The sequence below is a fragment of the Salmo salar genome, chromosome ssa13 (genome assembly GCF_905237065.1).
Source record: "Salmo salar chromosome ssa13, Ssal_v3.1, whole genome shotgun sequence".
In the NCBI taxonomy this organism is placed as follows: Eukaryota; Metazoa; Chordata; class Actinopteri; order Salmoniformes; family Salmonidae; genus Salmo; species Salmo salar.
The window spans coordinates 30,217,611-30,239,858 of record NC_059454.1 but is presented as its reverse complement, the minus strand read 5'-3'; the positions used below and the strand labels follow the sequence as shown (position 1 = coordinate 30,239,858).

General features: G+C 40.1%; 2 long non-coding RNA genes across 2 annotated transcripts; one reads left to right on the top strand and one right to left on the bottom strand.

Moving 5' to 3' along the window:
- The first annotated feature begins 364 nt into the window (after positions 1 to 364).
- On the top strand, positions 365 to 8,162 carry LOC123726206 (uncharacterized). The gene is made up of 2 exons (XR_006758552.1): positions 365 to 645; positions 3,127 to 8,162. It is a non-coding gene; the product is annotated as an uncharacterized lncRNA (long non-coding RNA).
- On the bottom strand, positions 1,863 to 3,429 carry LOC123726207 (uncharacterized). Its single transcript, XR_006758553.1, has 2 exons — positions 3,321 to 3,429; positions 1,863 to 2,928 (listed from the first exon to the last, which is right to left on the bottom strand). It is a non-coding gene; the product is annotated as an uncharacterized lncRNA (long non-coding RNA).
- Positions 8,163 to 22,248: the final 14,086 nt, after the last annotated feature.

Below are 22,248 nucleotides of genomic sequence, written 5' to 3'. Positions count from 1 at the left end.
GCGTGGACCGGGGCTCATGGATGATGTTGGTGTAGTTTGTGTTGTGATAGGAACTGAGGCCGTTCCCACAGGAGCTCAGGCTAACGTCATAAACACATACAATGTACCTGGGGTGGGAGCGGCGGCGGGCTTGGGTGGGGGCAGGTGAACCGGTGAGGTGGGACAGGGGGGGTTGGACTGGGCTTAGTCTCAGACCTGATTGGCCACTGCAGCGCAGGGGACACACCTGTGAGCGCCAGAGGCTAAGGAGATTGGCTGCCACCTGAAAATTACACCTGTGGGGGAGGGAGGCCAGGCTACATGTAAACCTATCCCCTTTACAAATTCAGTCTACTCGTCTTGAGGAGCTTAACTAGGTAGCGTCGCCATGAGCTCCGGGAAACTTGAGCCGTGTCTTAACAACTTAAACCTGTTGAGTTGATTTTTGGGGTTCTTCGCCTCCTCGTTGGGTGTCTAGTCAAGCCGAGCTAATTCTCCTGCCTGAGAGCGGCAACTTTTTCCAAGCAAACATCGAAGAGTTGGTCTCTCTGTGGGAGGAGGGAAGAGGGAAGAGGAAGACATATCTATGAGGCAGCAGCCAGCAGCCACAGCCAGGCAACATGATGCCTCTTTCTGGCTCACTTGACCACACCTGGGAAGGACAGGGTAACCCACCAACATGATACCTCCTTATTTGTTTTCATTTTGGTCCGTGTACGATTTCCTCTGACATTATTTGTGATACATTTGCTTTGTCATCGCACCAGCTTACAGGTAGACTGAAGCCCAGTTGTATGTATACTTATGTAATAGTCAGGAAATGGATGGCAAGCAAACAAGGTCATTGTATAAAACCGTTGGTGCTTGTATGCTGTTACAGGAAGAGCATGAGTTTAGGGGGAAGCATATTATAAACTGTATCAGATTCCAGTTCATTTAAACAGAAACAAAAGAGCCTAACGTTAATTCCTAAACTGGAAAGACCAGTTGGGGCAGGTAGAGGCAAACAGACAGACTTGTCAAAGGATATAAAGACAGCAGCTTTTTCCCTCCATTGTAACACTGGAAATGCACATTTGGAAGAACATTCAAGCAGTTATGGTAACATTTTGATAATTGTACCACCTCAAAAGCTGATGATAACCAATTGACGTGAAATATTTTCATTATTTTACAAAATAAACTTTTATGTATTTTAAATATTTTTAATTTTTTTATTCTGATTTGAAAAAAAAATAACGAAGGCATGTTTTTGACAACTTATCTCTGCTACCTGTTAAATAAGTCTCAACGCAGCCTTTTCTTAGGATGTTGCGTGTCTAGAAAAGGAGACTAAAATACCTAGGCTAGGCCTGTTCTTACTTATTTCCTTTGGCATGTATAGATAGAGATTTCAAATAATATTCTGTTTTTCCTAACCTTTTGATGTGAGAAATACAAGGTTTACATAGTGGATGTATGCTGAACGTAAAATGTCTGCTCATCCATTTTACTCTTCTGTAGGTTTTTGTTGTATTTTGTTCGACTTCTGGGAGTAGAAAATAACCATTAGGATGGTTATGTTTTTGGAATGTTGCAAGAAGATTGATTTAATCTTTTTCATAAAGTTTAAAAGGCGTTGTTGATAAATGGAGGGAAAATGTTGACCAAATAGTGCAGTGAATAAGGAGTGAGGTGGAAGATTTTCATTGGCGGAAAGACAGACATTCGTTCAATTCTTTGAATGAGTAATTCATAATTGTTTATAGCTTTTTAAAGATTGACTATGGGTTGGGCATTACAGATATCATAACTGGTCTGTCGGGAATTTCCATAGAATGTGACTCACGAGATTTGTAAGCCATACAAAATGGAGGTTGAAATTTGAAAATTGTTTTTTTTACTGTTTTTTTTACAGCTTAGAAAACAGACATGTGAAACTAAGAACAAGCTAACTATGTTAACTGTAATGCCAATCACGGAATAAAGTGAGAAGTCAGGGAAAAAAACATTGAGTTTGTGAACTGAAGAACAGGCAGTTTAAATAGGTATGACTGTGACTAAGCAGCTTTTGCCATAACTGTTTTAAACCATTAACATTATGGTTGATGTTGGTGGAATGCTGTTTCTTTGTACCTAGATAAATCAATGGTAATAGCTGCTATAAAAATATGTGAAACATTGACAGGATTTTAGGGGGATTTTTTACCTTTTCAAGGACAAGTTAAGAAGGAAAGCATTTTCAGACAAATCATGGAAATATATTAAATATTGAAGCGAAGAAATAAAAAAAAGTAATGTGAGGTGGAAATACAAAATTATATTTGTGATACTTAAATCAAGCCAAAATGACAAATAGATGACTTAATTAAGGTGCCATGCATGAGGGAGGCTAGAAACCTTTTTTGCTTAACAAATTTCACTCATTCATTGGAAATACTCAAACCGAAAGAGAAAGTAAGTAAACTATGAAAAGTGATAGTTCTCAACTGAATTAATGAACCATGATAAGATAGTAGAATAGTAAATATATAATTTCATTTAGTAAAATAGCAGAGGGAACTGAACAATATATTAAATATTGAAATAAAACAATGAAACAACCAAAGAGAAATAGCTGAAAAGCGACGAATCATGCCACTAAGCTTTACTCTCCAGTAGTCTGGAGGGCCAATTAGTGGTGTTGATAAGGTCCTTAAGTGAGGTTTTGGATTTCACCGACATTCTTCTCCACAAAGACGCCAACTATTGATTAAGGGCCAGGCTGGTTTACCTATCAGGTTCATTTCACAGTGGAGTCCCATTCCAACGCAGAGGGCAGGGTTACCTGATCACGCCTCACTCACTCAGTAAGGCTACAGCGTGGGCAGCCATATACACCACACCGAATGAACCATCTCTCCAACAATGGAATCATTTCACTCAAGATCCAAAACAGGGACGAGTTTCAGGGACAAAACTTAAGCAAACCTAAAAGAAGGAAAGATAACTGAGGAAATGCCTAGCAAGCACGTGGGAAGTAGGAAGTCAGGAAATACTTGAAACTATAGGGTCTACTTGACTTTAAATACATTTATTTCCATTGTCCTCTTCTTCATTCTACAAGCTTTAATACTCATTCTTTCTCCCTAATCTTTTTTTTCTCTTTCTCTCTCTCTTTCTCCTTAGGCCTGCAGCCCTGGTGTATAATGCTGATGATTAACTAAATAGAGGCTGTAGCAGTCTGTGAGAGCAGGTCGGCTTGGCTTTCTCATTTCATGGGCCCTGACTGACTGACCGGGAAGAAGCTGAAGTGTTCGCAGGCGCTGGCTGCTAAAAATTCAAGATCTTTTCCTTTTTACCCCCCACCCCCCTTTACTCACTTTGTTTTGTTGCATTGTTTCCTTTTGGGTTCCTTTTCACGACGGTAAGGTTACAGGTACATTTTCCACCTCTCTTCACTGCCTGTTCTTTTCCCTCCCTTATGCGCTCTCTCTCTCTCTCTCTCTCTCTCTCTCTCTCTCTCTCTCTCTCTCTCTCTCTCTCTCTCTCTCTCTCTCTCTCTCTACCTTTCTCATTCACTCACACTCTTCCATTTAGCTCATTTGCAGGAACTGGAAACCTATTCTTTCCCTCTGAACACAGGATTGTCTTGATTCTAGTTTTGTTTAAGGTTTAGAGAAAAAAATAGCAAAAAAAATAGTTAACATTAATATATATCAATATTAGTATAACTATTGCTGACTTACTGTACCAAGTCTCAATAAAATTAGAACGAGTTATAGCAGTTATTTGACAATGCACGATGCAAATAATTTGTTGCCACTTTGATTGTTGAGTTAATGTACATATTTGAGTGGCTGATCAGTCTTGTGTCACTATTTTAAGTGGCAATGTAAATAGAATGACTAACTAAGGAATAGTGGTATATATTATATATGAGTCTTTATCTTACATAAATATAAATAATTTGCATGCAGCATTGCGCAACTTCTAATGAGTGTGATGCTTTCACACTGTGTACCTGTGACTAGCCCACGTTATTCAGTAAACAAAAGCTGTCTCAATGACCTTCTGCACACACTGCATAGGCACAGGCTAGGTCAGTCCAGCATTCCTCCAGGCTTTCAACACACTACAAACACAAAGAAAGGAGGTACAGGAAAAGGAAGGCATTAATTTCCCCTTCGTTTTCAACATTTCATCAAATGACTGTTGAAATGAATATGACATGACATACATTGTGCTAACTGTGCTACCATCTTCAGAGACATGAAATGTGAATACGGAACAACAACCCCAAGGCCTTGTTGCTTTAGTTTTGAGTATGAAAAATGCAGTGGGTTTTGTCGGAATGGATGTTTAAAATGCAGTGGTCAAAAAAATACCCAGTTGTCATACTTGAGTAAAAGTAAAGATACATTAATAGAAAATGACTCAAGTGAAAGTCACCCAGCAAAATACTACTTGAGTAAAAGTCTAAAAGTATTTGGTTTTAAATATACTTAAGTATCAAAAGTAAATGCAATTGCTAAAATATACTTGTGTATAAAAAGTATAAATAATTTCACATTCTTTATATTAAGCAAACCAGACGGCACTATTTTCTTGTTTTTTAAATTTACGGAAAGCCAGGGGCACAATCCAACACTCAGATATTATTTACAAACAAAGCATTTGTGTTGAGTGAGTCCGCTAGATCAGAGGCAGTAGGGATGACCAGGGATAATATATATATAATTTTCAGAATGAGGGGAAAAAGCAGCCTTACCGTTTCGTGGAACGAGACCAGTCAGAACAGTTTTGGGCAACCATTAACATCCACTGTGGCCCAGAACCTAACCTACTGGAACAAAGTCTGCCGTACAACAAGTTGTATTTTTTTGTTTCGAGGCGAGTTTCAAAAACGTGGTTTCCCTTAACTTCATCTATTGTTTAAGACCTGGGGGTTAGGTGATATATTGAACTTGCTATTGTTAGTTTGAGTTTGAGATAGTAGAGTCCACCCAAGGCCACAATTTGTTGAGTTAACTGTGTGTGTGCATGTGTGCCTGGGGAGGGAGTATACTTGATTTTATATTATTATAGTTTCTCCTTCTTTCTGTGGTAAATACAGATGTAGCTTCAGAGATGTGAAAGACAGGCCTTCTAATGATAATTTGCAGTACCAGTCAGGGTTGCCTACTGTTTAGTATGCCTCTTTCTTTTCATAGTGGAATGTTCCTGATGTCTCATGTATGCACATAGGTGGGGCTTATCCCCACACAAACCTACCCAAAGCAAGGTAAGCCTTTTATCAAGTTTTTGTCAGTCAAAACCAGGAGATAACACAACACATTAAACAAAATTAACCTGTATTGTAAAATGCTTAGACTAAAATATTATTACTGCGATCCGTACACTTATTGTGATCTGTAAAATAATCACTTTTATGACCCATTGTTTGTCTCCTATGCATGTATTGGATGGTCATCCCCATCTTACAAGGCAGCATTGGATATCATCAATCTCTCTAATACTGCCTGGTAATGATGATGCTAGCCATCCGCTAACTACAGTGGTATACAACACACAACTTACAACGTTAGCTAGCTACATAAGCACACTTTACCTCAGCTTGGCGGCCATTTTTTTTCTCACAATGAAATGCTCTGGTTTACGCTGAAATGGCTTTCAGGATCCATCTTACCTGACAGTGCTGGATTGTACAAAAAAGTTCTAACACTGTCTGGTAACGATGTTTCCTGGGTGACCCACCTACCTCCAGAGATTCACCTCAGCTAAGGATGTGATTAAAGGGTCAGGTGTGACCACTTTATGAAAGCATACCATAGACAATACCTGATCAGATTATCTGTAGTGATAGAACTTGACTCCAGTTTGAACTCTGTATCTTTCTTCAAGAATTTGAGGTCTGATATCACTGATAAGAAGACTTGGTTTAGGGTTGCATCTATCTGTAAGAGATTGTCTTAAATCTTCTTCTATTGACATGCCTTTATTCCGCTAGCTAAAACTATACATCTGAAAGAAGCTCCATTTTACCTCGTCATTTATTTGTAGAAAAGATAGGCCTATGAAGTGCTTATTTTGTGAATTGTATTGGGAAAATGTATGGCACATGTGGTGGTGTTTTGGCAATCCAAGTAATTGAAATATCTCAGTGTTCCTCAGTTAAGAATCAATTCAAACAAATGGAGAAGATTAGAGGCACGACTGGAAATTGCCTTTTCCTGGGGAACGAGTAGAGGAGACCATTAGGGGCCCTAGCTCACCCAGCCTTTGTATTCCACTTCCCTGTCCTGTTTTAGGGTGGCCCCACCCAACCTGTGTTAAAGAATACAAGTCGGTTCACGGTTCAACCGGTCGCACCGCCACTCATTTTTGTATCCCCTCCCCTCTGTAGCGTGTGGCTTGTGTTGTGTCACCGTGATTGGTCCAGCACTGCTTATCTACATGGCACATCCTGAAACTGACACAAGCTCACCTGAGCACTTATGATAAAAATAGAGTCAACAACATCCTCCTTGACTCCTTACCACTCCCCTTCAGCCTCACCCCTCTCTCATCCCTTCATATGAATGATTACTCTTTTTTTTATCACAGCTAAATATATCCCACAGCTCTATCTGTAGTTCCTTTTGTTGTTTTACAAGGCTTCATTGGAGAACTTTTGTTCCAATTAGAATTCTGTAAAAAAATAAATCATAAACAAATGATAAATAGCCATAGAGTTAAATAGGTTGATCCCTTATGGCAGACTACTACCCCGTTCCATGTCGTCTTCCAGGAAGAAAAATACATCCCAATTTAATAGGTAAAACCTTCAAACAGACAGCACAGACATTGGCAAATAATAAAAGGAGCTGGCAGAGCCTAAATGTTTGTTTAAGGAGAGAGAATTACCTCGCAAATATTGAACCATACATTTATTGGCTCAACTCCTGTTGTTTGCCTTTATTTATGACATAGACACACGGAATGGTTCAATGTTTTTTCCCTTTCCCTCTCCTTTTCAAACGGTTAAAAAGACGATTTGATGTTGTACTGAACCCGAATGTGGCATATGGATTTAATTTGAGGTGAGAGGGCACCACGTTTTGATGTGAACTTTCAACCAACAGGATCTAGTTTGTCTTTATTCATGGAAAATCATTGTAAATGTAGTCCATATAAGAGTCTTTGAGAATATGAAAAAGACAGACTAGTATCCCTGTCTGTGTGTGAGACAGACAAACAGACGGACAGACAGACAGACAGACATACTGTATCTTTTCAGCCTGTCTCTTCCTGTATCTCATCCTGTCTCTTTCAGCTGTCTCCCTCTGCGTACAGTGGACGGTTGGTTCAGAGCGTCCTTCAGTCCTAGCTCCCTAGCCTGTTGATTGGCGTCTTACCAGACATGGTTAGATCTAATTATCCCTGTCTAATACTGTCTGGTAATGCCGTCCATTGAATGGCGTTAACTTCTCTTTTTCCTCTCTCCTTCTTGTACAGAAGTTTGAGCTTGGCCGTCAGTTTTCTTGGTGTGTCTGACCTCTTAGGCTTCCTCTATATTAATGTGTGTATACAGTGTGTTTGTGTGTGTGTATATGACCACTGCATAGACACATTGGTTGACGTGACAGATGGATTGGGATGTGGTCACTATGGTCATGAAGATAATGACTATACAGGAACTATGAACCGTGCACTGGAAGATTGATTCAGTTGTCAGTGCTCTTCCATGTGCCATGTCTCAGAGTTTATTCCTTGAGCAACGGCCCAGGTTGGCCAAAGAAATACAGCATTTTGGAATATACACATATGTGATGCCATAAGTAAATCAAATGCTTTAAGGTGCTTTTAAATCTCGCTCTGTCTCTCTCTCTCTCTCTGTGTGTGTGTGTCCATAAATATACTGTATCAAATCTTTTATATTTAAACGGATGTAATATTATCTTCATGTAATAAAGCATTTAGAACAGCATTTATTCAACTTTTAAAAGAAAGATTAGTGTGTTCGTCACGGTGTCATGGTTACTAAATTCCAAATAGGAACATTGTCTGGAATTTGACATTTCTCCAGGTACAGTAAATTAAAAAAACATAAATAAATCCATTATTGATCTAATTTATCTATAAATACTGTCTATACTACAACCAAGTGATAGATACACATATATATTTTCGCCAATGTTATGTAATATGACATGACAATATCAAATAAACTTGAAATAAAACAATATTTGACTTTGCCCCGTCCTTTTTGACTGTGATTAATAAAGTGTTGTCTGAATGCATTTAATGATCTTTCTAGTCACATAGTTTTGTATGAAAGAATGTAAATGTGATCGATGTGTGCTCTGGTCATTGTGTTCAGGGGGACTCTTCACCGAGCGGAATGCCTGGCCCCAGTCAGGTGGAGATCAGGTTACATCTGAACAGAGCACCTTTTTAAATCCCTCAGTTTACTCATGAGGTCCCCTATCAGCCAAGCCCTCATTGTGTCCTGACTCCTGCTCTAAAGCAGCTCATAACAGGCTGCCCAGTGTGTCTCGTTGCTAGGCTGAGAAGCATAGGGCCACTTTTCACAGATTTTAAGGTCTCTTACACACATACACACAAATAATACAGCCCCATCGCTGTTTAATTAAAGCTGTTAGAGCTCTGAGGGGTTCACTGGAGCTCTGATTGTATCAGGAGGAACATAAACACAGAGTTCATTTAAACATTTACTGAAACAAGCCCTGGACCTGATCTCCCATGCAGAACATGTAATGAGCAAGTTAAAGGGTTCAAAGGAAATTGTCTTCATCCCTCACTACTATGAAAGGGTTTTCCAATGTTAATGAATATGTATTTTTTTAACAATTAGCCAAATTACTGCATCACTGACATGCTATGCAATGAATGAACTGTGTTTTTATTTCCCTTAATGCTTTGATTGAACACCCACTTTTCATGTGATTTTGGAGTATATGGGTCACAAAACAATACATACAAAATATACAAAAGCTATCTACATAAAATGTGTAAAAACACTATTTAATGATTAAACTTCAGGTCACATTTCTTGAACCTGAATGGCCTTCAGGGGGGGGGGGGGGGTTGTAGTCAACTAGTTGGACATCTTGGCTTTGCATGACATCACAGGAGAATTCCAGTTCCAGACTGCCCATACAGTACTTGGCGGAGTGAGGATTCCAGCGCCGGTCTGAACATGCTTTGATGCCATCCAACTAGATTCCTGCAAGTTACCGCAGAGGGTGAGGTTCACCTGGGTTCACCGCTGAGGTGGAACGTCCCCATAACAGAAGCACGGGGGCTGTGTTTAAACGGCTATGACATGCCGACAGGCTGCTGACGTACTGTATAACTGTCACGCAAACACACGTATGCGTGTACACACACATAAACCTGCATGCAACCACATGCAAGCACACACACAAACGCACGCACAGGGAGGGAACTCCAGTGGAGTGAGTCAGATAGGTGGAACACCTAGAAGGATTTACAATATTGTGCCATAGCTGGTTCATATTCGTTGTATTTTGAAACCCAAAATGAAATCTAGTTCTGTTCTAGATCAATTGCTGGTCATTGAACTTAAACTATGATACTTACAGAAAGAGCAATCAATTCATAACTATTTCATTGAGTGTCACCTTGTCCTAGATAGATTTACACAGTTATCAAAACGTCATGCCAGGGTAAGTCTACATGAAACACAGCCCTTATTTTAAGTGTTTCTAAAATCCACTATGGGAAAAAATGAATGGTGGAAAAATGATTGGAACCATTTCTCTGTTTGACCTTAAGGTTTTATGGGTATTATGACTTATACTCTGGTACTCTATACAGTCTATTGCTGTGTGCAGGACATTAATCTGCATTGAGTTGAGTCCAGCCACTTTGCATGGTTTACAGCAGGGGTGGGAAGAGTACTGAAATAGCCTACTCAGGTAGAAGTAAAATTACTGAAAAAAAGGACAAGTACTTGGAAAAGCTACTCATTTACAGTAACGACAGTATTTGTAATTAGTTACTTCTTACCTCTGGTTTACAGTATTACATATTAAAAAGTATTCAATATTCCACATGTATACTTAAGCTACATTGTAAGAGAAAGGGGGATACCTAGTCAGTTGTACAGCTGAATGCCTTCAACTGACATGTGTCTTCTGCATTTAACCCCACCCCTCTGAATGCTTTAATCAACATCCACGTCTTCAGCACCGGGGGACAGTGGGTTAACTGCCTTGCTCAGGGGAAGAAAGACAGATTTTTTTCCTTGTCAGCTCTGGGATTTAATCCAGCAACCTTTCAGTTACTGGCCCAACACTCTAACCACTAGGCTACCTTTCAGACCTCATCAATGCTTGGGTGGGCAGACTTCTTTCCAGCTCGCTACACTGGTGGTGGGAAAAATGCTCTCAGAATCATGTCATCTTTAGTATCGAGGGACAAAGACATAACAAGCTTTTAGGGGACAGCCTAAATGGATAAACGTGGATGAACTTTTGAGACACTATTTTCATTTCAATATGTACCGAGCTACATGCGCTCGGTACACTGGTGGTGGGAGAAGTACTCTCAGGACCATGTTGTCTTTAGTATCTGGGGGTGTCACAGCTGTCGTAGAAGATAGAATGGGACCAAGGCGCAGCGGGTTGCGTGCTCAACATATTTATTATAAAAATGAGAACACCACGAAAAAAAACAATAAACAAACTAACGACAGGAACAGAGTAGCAGGCTCAACAAAAAGCATTGCTAACAAATAACTACCCACAAGTGACAAACAAAACACACACCTACTTATAGGACTCCCAATCAGAGGCAACTAGAAACACCTGCCTCCAATTGAGAGTCCAGCACCCAACCTACACATAGAAAAACGAACCTAGAACATACCCATAGAAATACAAACATAAACCAGTGACCAACAAACCCCGTAATACATAAATCAACTACCCTCTGCCACGTCCTGACCAAACTACAATAACAAAATATCCTCTATACTGGTCAGGACGTGACATGGGGACAATGACTAAGTTGTAGGGGACAGTCAAAATGGATAAACTGGTGGTGGGATAGTGCTCAGGGTCATACAGCCTCTAGTATCTTGGCAGTGGGGACAAAAACATAACGTTAACAAAGATTAGGACTGAACGATGGCGCCGGAGGGGAGGGCTGCCGTCTTATCGGCTCTTAACCAATCGCGCTATTTTGTTTGTTTTTCGCGTTGTTAGTAACTTGTTTTGTACATAATGTTGCTGCTACCGTCTCTTATGACCGAAAAGAGCTTCTGGACATCAGAACTGCGATTGCTCACCTCAAACTGGACGAAGAGTTCTTCTTCAATGAGTCGGATGGGAGGGATATACTACTACAGACACCCGACCAGGCCCAGATCCCCAGTGATTTGCCGGAGAAGGAAACGGAGATTTAGTGGAAAAAGACAGGCGTGCCTAGCGAGGATTAGCTGACGAGTGGCTAATCTGCCATTGCCTTCCGTCCTGCTTGCTAATGTTCAATAGCTGGGAAATAAATGGGACGAGCTGAACACACGTATATCCTACCAATGGCATATTAAAAACTGTAATATCTTATGTTTCACCGAGTCATGAATGAACGACGACATTATGAACATACACTCCATCGGCAGGACAGAACAGCAGCCTCTGGTAAGACACGGGGCGGGGCCTATGCATATACGTGAACAACAGCTGGTGCATGATATCTAAGGAACTCTCGAGGTTTTGCTCGCCTGAGGTAGAGTATCTCAAGATAAGCTGTAGATCACATTATCTGCAGTTGAAGTCGGAAGTTTACATACACCTTAGCCAAATACATTTAAACTCAGTTTTCACAATTCTTGACATTTAATCCTAGTAAAAATTCCCTGTCTTAGGTCAGTTAGGATCACCACATTATTTTAAGAATGTGTAATGTCAGAATAATAGCAGAGAGAATGATTTATTTCAGCTTTTATTTCTTTCATCACATTCCCAGTGCGTCAGAAGTTTACATGCACTCAAATAGTAATTGGTAGCATTGCCATTAAAATGTTTAACTTCTTATGGGCAGGTGGGACGGTAGCGTCCCACCTGGCCAACATCCGGTGAAATTGCAGAATGCGAATTACAAATGACAGAAATATAAATATTTAACATTCATGAAAATACAAGTATTATACATCAAAATAAAGCTTAACTTCTTGTTAATCCAGCCGCTGTGTCAGATTTCAAAAAGGCTTTACGGAGAAAGTACACCATACGATTATCTGAGGACAGCGCCCCACATACAAAAACATGAAAAACATTTTTCAACTAGGCAGGTGCGACACGAAAGTCAGAAATAGCGATATAATAAATGCCTTACCTTTGAAGATCTTCTTCTGTTGGCACTCCAAAAGGTCCCAGCTACATCACAAATGGTCCTTTTTTCGATAAAGTCCTTCTTTACATCCATAAAAACTCAGTTTAGCTGGCGCGCTTCATTCAATAATCCACCGTTTTCCCTCCTTCAAAATGCATACATCATGAATCCCAAACGTTACCAATAAACTTATCCAAACCAGTCAAACAACGTTTATAATCAAACCTCAGGTACCCTAATACGTAAATAAATGATACAATTTAAGACGGAGAATAGTATGTTCATTACTGGAGATAAATAACAAAGAACAAGCTTTCACCCACGCGCATGGAAACACTACACCCAAAATGGGAGCCACTTAGAAAAACTACAACTTCTAACTGATTTTTCCAAAGACCAGCCTGAAACTCTTTCTAAAGACTGTTGACATCTAGTGGAAGCCCTAGGGACTGCAATCTGGGAGGACTTCGCCTCATAATAAACATGAAAGCCATTGGAAACAGTAGAAGGATTATTATTTTTTTTTTGGGATGGTTTGTCCTCGGGGGTTCGCCTGCCATATCCGTTGTTATTTTCACAGACATCATTTTAACAGTTTTAGAAACCAATTATATGCATATCCTAGCTTCTGGGCCTGAGTAACAGGCTGTTTACTTTGGGCATGCTTTTCATCCGGATGTGATAATACTGCCCCCTACCCAAGAGAGGTTAACTTGGGTCAAACGTTTCTGGTAGCCTTCCACAAGCTTCCCACAATAAGTTGGGTGAATTTTGGCCCATTCCTCCTGACAGAGCTGGTGTAACTGAGTCAGGTGTGAAGGCCTCCTTGCTCGCACATGCTTTTTCAGTTCTGCCCACACATTTTCTATAGGATTGAGGCCAGGGCTTTGTGATGGCCACTCCAATACCTTGACTTTGTTGTCCTTAAGCCATTTTCCCACAACTTTAGAAGAATGCTTGGGGTCATTGTCCATTTGAACATAACTTTGAACATAACTTTGAACATAACTTTCCTCCCTCATGATGCCATCTATTTTGTGAAGTGCACCAGTCCCTCCTGCAGCAATGCACCCTCACAACAGGATGCTGCCACCCCTGTGCTTCACGGTTGGGATGGTGTTCTTCAGCTTGCAAGCATCCCACTTTTTCCTCCAAACATAACGATGGTCATTATGGCCAAACAGTTCGAGTTTTGTTTCATCAGACCAGAGGACATTTCTCCAAAAAAGTATGATCTTTGTCCCCATGTGCAGTTGCAAACCGTAGTCTGGCTTTTTTATGGCGGTTTTGGAGCAGAAGCTTCTTTCTTGCTGAGTGGCCTTTCAGGTTATGTCGATATAGGACTTATTTTACTTTTTACTTTTGTACCTGTTTCCTCCAGCATCTTCACAAGGTCCTTTGCTGTTGTTCTGGGATTGATTTGCACTTTTCGCACCAAAGTACATTCATCTCTAGGAGACAGAATGCGTCTCCTTCCTGAGTGGTATGACAGCTGTGTGGTCCCATGGTGTTTATACTTGCGTACTATTGTTTGTACAGATGGACGTGGTACCTTCAGGCATTTGGAAATTGCTTCCAAGGATGAACCAGACTTGTGGAGGTCTACAATTTTTTTCTGAGGTCTTCGCTGATTTCTTTTCATTTTCCCATGATGTCAAGCAAAAAGGCACAGAGTTTGAAGGTATGCATTGAAATACATCCACAGGTTCACCTTCAATTGACTCAAATTATGTCAATTAGCCTATCAGAACCTTCTAAAACCATTACATCATTTTTGGGAATTTTCCAAGCTGTTTAAAGGCACAGTCAACTTAGTGTATGTAAACTTCTGGCCCACTGGAATTGTGATGCAGTGAATTATAAGTGATGCAGTGAATCTGTCTGTAAACAATTGTTGGAAAAATGACTTGTGTCATGCACAAAGTAGATGTCCTAACTGACTTGCCAAAACTATAGTTTGTTAATAACAAGAAATTTGTGGAGTGGTTGCAAAACGAGTTTTAATGACCTAAGTGTATGTAAACTTTCGACTTCAACTGTATCTAGAGAGTTTTCATCTGTATTTTCGTAGCTGTCTACATACAACCACAGACCTATGCTGGCACTAAAACAGCACTCAATGAGCTGTATACCACCATAAGCAAACAGGAAAATGCTCATCCAGAGGCGGAGCTCCTAGTGGCCGGGGACTTTAATGCAGGGAAACTTAAATCAGTTTTACCTAACTTCTATCAGCATGTTTAATGTTCAACCAGAGGAAGAAAAAAAACAAGATCACCACACACAGAGACGCGTACAAATCTCTCCCTCACCCTCCATTTGGCAATTCTGACCATAATTCTATCCTCCTGATTCCTGCTTACAAGCAAAAATTAAAGCAGGAAACACCAATGACTCAGTCTATAAAAATGTGGTTAGATGAAGCAAATGCTAAACTACAGGACTGCTTTGCTAGAACAGACTGGAATATGTTCCGGGATTCTTCCGATGGCATTGAGGAGTACACCACATTAGTCAGCGGCTTTATCAGTAAGTGCATCGAGGACGTCATCCCCACAGTGACTGTACGTACATACCCCAACCAGAAGCCATGGATTACAGGCAAAATTTGCACTGAGCTAAAGTGTAGAGCTGCCGCTTTCAAGGAGCAGGACTCTAACCCGGAAGCTTATAAGAAATCCCGCAATGCCGTCCGACGAACCATCAAACAGGCAAAGCGTCAATAGAGGACTAAGATCGAATCATACTACACCGGCTCCGACTCTTGTCGTATGTGGCAGGGCTTGCAAACTATTACGGACTACAAAGGGAAGCACAGCCGAGAGCTGCCCAGTGACACAAGCCTACCAGACAAGCTAAATAACTTCTATGCTCGCTTTGAGGCAAGGAACACTGAAACATGCATGAGAGCATCAACTGCTCCGGATGACTATGTGATCACGCTCTCCGCATCCGATGTTAGTAAGACCTTCAAATAGGTCAACATTCACAAGGCCGCAGGGCCAGACGGATTACCAGGACGTGTACAGCATGCGCTGATCTACTGGCAAGTGTCTTCACTGACATTTTCAACCTCTCCCTGTCTGAGTCTGTAAAACCAACATGTTTAAAGCAGACCACCATTGTCCCTGTGCCCAATAACACTAAGGTAACCTGCCTAAATAACTACCGACCCATAGCACTCACGTCTGTAGCCATGAAATGCTTTGAAAGGCTGGTCATGGCTCACATCAGCACCCTCATCCCAGAAACCCTAGACCCACTCCAATTTGCATACCACACCATCAGATCCACAGATGATGCAACCTCTATTGCACTCCACACTGCCCACACTGCCCAAAAGGAACACCTATGTGAGAATGCTATTCATTGACTACAGCTCAGCGTATATCGGCGCTATTGCTATTAACTGCTGCTCTTTAATTATTTGTTATTCTTATCTCTTACTTTTTTGGGGGGGTATTTTCTTAAAACTGCATTGTTGGTTAAGGGTTGGTTAAGGCTTGTAAGTAAGCACTTCACTGTAAGGTCTAAAGCTGTTGTACTCGAAGCATGTGACAAATAACATTTGATTTGATTTGATTAAGTGGAGAGTCAAAATGGATAGTCTAAACTTGGATGAACAATTGAGACACTCCTTTAATTTCAATGTAATGTTAAAGTAACAGCTAGATAGCTAAAACAATTAGAAACAATTAGGCAAAAAAACATACAGTATCTGAACCACCATAGTTATAAGTTTGCCAACTAGCTTCAGCCATGTTAAATTAACAGAGACAAGGAATAGGCCTAGCTAGCTTAGTAAAATCTAGCTAGCATAATAAGGTGAGAAACCTAGTTTTAGCAAGCTAGCTAAACCAAGTTATCTACCTGATTTGACAAAATTCACCACACAGTAATGTTAATGTTAGGCTTTCAACAGAAGACAAGCTTTCAACAGGCACTGACATAGCTAGCTAGCTCACACAACTTTAACAAAAATCTAAAATGTTTGCTATCACACACAGCACTGGAAATAGCTTGCTAGCTAGCTAGCCAGCTAAGTTAGCATATGTTAGCAAAGTAGCTACCTAATGCTCGAGTTAGCTTGCATGGGTTTGTTTGCTAGCTAGCTTGCTAGCTAAGATTATCTAAAATTGCCAATGACTGAGATAATATGTAATTATGATAGCTAGGTCATTTATTCCTGAATGAATAATTAGTAATGTTAGCTAGCTAGCCTTTTACTCACTTGCTACACAGCTGCAAAAATCCTCATTCAGGAGCTTGCCAGATCACTTTGATCTTCTGAATTTGGCGGGAGAATTAACACACCCACTGGGTCATATGATCTCAATAACCCTACATCAATAACCCAGCATTAACAACCCAACCTTGCTCTTTTTAAAGAAAACAACTCAACTAAGTGACCCAATGCCTGTAACCCAGTAGTTGGGTCATCCAAACAACCCAGCATTTTTTTGAGTGTACAAGTATGTCAATGGAATTACAAGAAGGGGTTAAATTGGGTGGGAGCATATGCTGGATTTGGGACATGCCACTTTTAGTTTATTATACAGCTTTACGATGATGAACGGCAGGATTCCAACAGAAGCCCTGAAGGATAAATAAATTGGAATATTTTTTGGTTGTATATTTTGACATGGAAGCAGCCAACACCTATTGGAGGTAGTTCTATCACCCTCAGAATCCCATGATGATCTTGTGTAACAGACACACTTACAAAAGCACAATTTAAGACATGTTGCTTTTCTATCGCAGAATACAGCCTTATCCTCATACAATATATTAACAACATATTGGCCTTTACTGCTCTTGCTATTTTCCCCCCAAAAGAAAGATGTTTCACAGGAAATGTTAAAGGGTTCCCCATCTTGTATGTCTCCCCCCTCGGTGGAATGGATCTGACCCTAATCCTGAGTGCAGGTAGCCTAGTGGTTAGAGTGTTGGGCCAGTAAATGAAAGGTTGCTAGATTGAATCCCCGAGCTGCCAATGTAAAAATCTATTGTTCTGACCCTGAACAAGGTAGTTAACCCACTGTTCCTAGGCTGTCATTGTAAATAAGAATTTGTTCTTAACTGACTTGCCTGGTTAAATTTAAAAAATGAAAAGCATGACAACACACTTACTCCCAGAGCCCCCCTTCTCACTGTAATTCTGTGGATATCATGAATGGTTTGAGACTGCAATTGAAAACAACCTTTCTTTACAACTTAACTCCTTCCCTTCCACTATAACACCTCAACAAGGAGAATCCCTCCAAATAATGGGTTGTGTAGAGACACCATGACTAAAGGGTGCACTACAATTGCCTAGTACTTCCTGGTGCAGGAAGCAGTTGGGATGATGTGGAAATGGGCAAATATCCACACCTTCCACTGTCTCCAGCCAGTGACATGCATGCACACACACACACACACACACACACACACACACACACACACACACACACACACACACACACACACACACACACTCTCTCACTATTGGCAGATGGCGAGCCAAGGGATCGACAAGGCTGTATTTCAAACCTGTTCTCTTTGTCCACCCATGCAGCACTTTGCACAGACTGTCTATCAGATGGCGGTTCTTTATCAAGGTGTGGCTGACATTGGCTGAACACTAACGAAACAGAAAGTACTTTTACACAAGTATATGGGAGGGTTCCATGTAAGAATTAATGCTTAGAGTGTCTTCAATGTCCCACCAAGCACTGACAAAAGACACTACACTGTCTTATTAAAGAGATTTGTGGTCTTCTAAACTTAAATGTAGTACTTGCATACAGTTGAAGTCGGAAGTTTACATACACTTAGGTTGGAGTCATTAAAACTCGTTTTTCAACCACTCCACAAATTTCTTGTAACAAACTATAGTTTTGGCAAGTCGGTTAGGACATCTACTTTGTGCATGACACAAGTAATTTTTCAAACAATTGTTTACAGAAATATTATTTCCCTTATAATTCATTGTATCACAATTCCAGTAGGTCAGAAGTTTACATAAACTAAGTTGACTGTGCCTTTAAACAGCTTGGAAAATTCCAGAAACTTATGTAATGGCTTTAGAAGCTTCTGATAGGCTAATTTACATAATTTGTGTCAATTGGAGGTGTACCTGTGGATGTATTTCAATGCCAACCTTCAAACTCAGTGCCTCTTTGCTTGACATCATGGGAAATCTAAAGAAATCAGCCCAAAAAAATTGCAGACCTCCACATGTCTGGTTCATCATTGGGAGCAATTTCCAAACGCCTGAAGGTACCACGTTCATCTGTACAAACAATAGTACGCAAGTATAAACACCATGGGACCACGCAACCGTCATGCCGATCAGGAAGGAGACGCGTTCTGTCTCCTAGAGATGAACGTACTTTGGTGTGAATAGTGCAAATCAATCCCCGAACAACAGCAAAGGACCTTGTGAAGATGCTGGAGGAAACAGGTACAAAAGTATCTATATCCACAGTAAAACGAGTCCTATATCGACATAATCTGAAAGGCCACTCAGCAAGAAAGAAGCCTCTGCTCCAAAACCGGCATAAAAAAGCCAGACTACGGTTTGCAACTACACATGGGGACAAAGATCGTACTTTTTGGAGAAATGTCCTCTGGTCTGATGAAACAAAACTAGAACTGTTTGGCCACAATGACCATCGTTATGTTTGGAGGACAAAGGGGGAGGCTTGCAAGCCGAAGAACACCATCCCAACCGTGAAGCACGGGGGTGGCAGCATCATGTTGTGGGTGTGCTTCTCTGCAGGAGGGACTGGTGCACTTCACAAAATAGATGGCATCATGAGGTAAGAAAATTATGTGGATATATTGAAGCAACATCTCAAGACATCAGTCAGGAAGTTGAAGCTTGGTCGCAAATGGGTTTTCCAAATGGACAATGACCCCAAGCATACTTCCAAAGTGGTGGCAAAATGACTTAAGGACAACAAAGTCAAGGTATTGGAGTGGCCATCACAAAGCCCTGACCTCAATCCTATAGAAAATTTGTGGGCAGAACTGAAAAAGTGTGTGCGAGCAAGGAGGCCTACACACCTGACTCAGTTACACCAGCTCTGTCAGGAGGAATGGGCCAAAATTCACCAAATTTATTGTGGGAAGCTTGTGGAAGGCTACCAGAAACGTTTGACCCAAGTTAAACAATGTAAAGGCAATGCTCACAAATACTAATTGAGTGTATGTTAACTTCTGACGCACTGGGAATGTGATGAAAGAAATAAAAGCTGAAATAAATCATTCTCTCTACTATTATTCTGACATTTCACATTCTTAAAATAAATTGGTGATCCTAACTGACCTAAGACAGGGAATTTTTACTAGGATTAAATGTCAGGAATTGTGAAAAACGGAGTTTAAATGTATTTGGCTAAGGTGTATGTAAAAGAAAAATAACTCAAGTGAAAATAAAGTGGTGAACTGAAATCCATCTCACAACTTTCCCAGCAACAAAAAAAGAAACAGAAGATCAACTATCCAGAAAATTGTGGTTATGGAGTCATACCTGTAAAGGAACACACCACCACACTCACCTGAAGTCTTACAGCTACAGAATGATGACCTAACTGCCCTTCAAATGACTCCACATCTACTGTATGTGATTGTTTTGGCCCATGCACAAACCGTGATAATTCAACAAATAGAGGCAGACAAAGCACATCCTTCCACCTGCACAGCACCACAGCCATCTCCTAGCGCAATACAGCACATTGCAGACATACATGAGGGACTGATTGGAAAGTGGTGTGTTGTGAAATATGATGAAGACCCTTACCCTGGTATTATACATAATGTTGATGCAAAGAGCTATGCTCTAGTCAAGATGATGAGTTATGTGGGAGCCAACCAATTATTTTGGCCAATGAAAGAGGACATTATATGGTACCAACCAGAGAATGTGCTTGGGCTTGTCCGTGAGCCACATCCAGCTACAAAACGACATATGATGCTTGATGGCACAGTCTGGGAGGACATTTACTCTCTCGTTAAGCAATAGAGTGCATTAAGGGAAAAACCTAATCTTGAGTGAGCACACACCTGTCTCATGAGTCTGTATCAATAGACTGCAGCCAGTGAACAATCATTTGTTAAAACTTCTTCAGGCTAGGGTCCTTTTTTCTGAAATTCCACCTGACTGACGTGCCCAAAGCAAACTGCCTGTTGCTCAGGCCCAGAAGCCCATGCTATTACAATGGCCAGTATAAGGGCATATCCAAATCCAGCTCCCCGATTGCAATTCCTATGGCTTCCACTAGATATCAACAGTCTTTGTTCAAGGTTTCAGGCTTGTTTCTTCCAAAACGAGGAAGAATTATGAGTTTTAGTACTGGGACTCAGTTGGAAATCAGTCTGTGCACGTACCTGCTAATATCGTTTTCCTATTGAACATACTTCTTTCCGTATGAAATATTATAGTTTAATTACATTTTAGGGAACCTGAGGATTAAATTACATTTCATATAAAACAACTAATGAAAATGCCATTAAACATTTTAATGTCACAGTTGTACATGTTTAATTATACTGAAGATATAGAACACACAATTCAAAACCTAAAAAAACAAAGAAACATGCCTCAATAACTTAAGCATCTTTTTGAACAATTTTGGGATTCAATGCATTAGGCAGAAACACATGTACAGGGTTAGAAACACTGGTTTCTTAGGGCTAGGCGTCCCGCCTTCTTAGGGCAAGGCGTCCCCTGTCGACAACTTCTGGTGAAATTGGAGGGCGTGCAATTCAAATAAATTGGCGCCATCGATTTGAGTAATCCACTTGTTCAACATGCAGAGAAAGGAATTCAGAAACCTACCGCTAAATTTTGTTAAAACAAGTCAAAATATTTTTCTTCACTTTGTCTGGAAACAAGATCTAAGAGTGGTTGAGACTATACTATTTAAGAATATAAAGATTTTTATTGATTTCCCCAAAAAGCACCCGATGTCACAGGGAGGCCAAAAAGATCATCAAGAACAACAACCACCCGAGTCACTGCCTGTTCACCCCACTATCATCCAGAAGGCGAGGTCAGTACAGGTGCATCAAAGCTGGGACTGAGAGACTGAAAAACAGCTTCTGTCTCAAGGCCATCAGACTGTTAAATAGCCATCACTAGCACATTAGAGGCTGCTGCCTATATACATAGACTTGAAATCACTGGCCGCTTTAATAAATGGAACACTAGTCATTTTAATAATGTTTACATATTTTGCATTACTCATCTAATTTGTATATACTGTATTCTATTCTACTGTATCTTAATCTATGCCGCTCTGACATTGCTCGTCCATATATTTATATATTCTTAATTCCATTCCTTTACTTAGATTTCTATGTATTGTGTGTATTGTTGTGAAATTGTTAGATATTACTTGTTAGATATTACTGCATTGTTGGAGCTAGAAACACAAGCATTTCGCTACACCCGCAATAACATCTGCTAAACATGTGTACAGTATGTGACCAATACCATTTGATTTGATTTTATTTGATTTAAAATACCCGAGGGGAAACGTCATTGCCACCATTTCATAAAATGTGTTATTTTAGTTGAAAATGAAATGACAGAAATTGTGTCTAAGGTATTTTATATAACATTTTACATTATTATTTTTTAAATCATGTTTTTTTTACTATTTTGAAGTTTTCTTAATTATATGTATTCATCATTGTCATGTCTAAATGTCCATATATGCCTTGATGATACTCAGAAACATGTATTTAGCACATCAATATAGAAAATATAGAATATATATAGAATATATAAATATATGGACGAGCAATGTCAGAGCAGCATAGATTAAGATACAGTAGAATAGAATACAGCATATACAAATGAGATGAGTAATGCAAAATATGTAAACATTATTAAAATGACTAGTGTTCCATTTATTAAAGCGGCCAGTGATTTCAAGTCTATGTATATAGGCAGCAGCC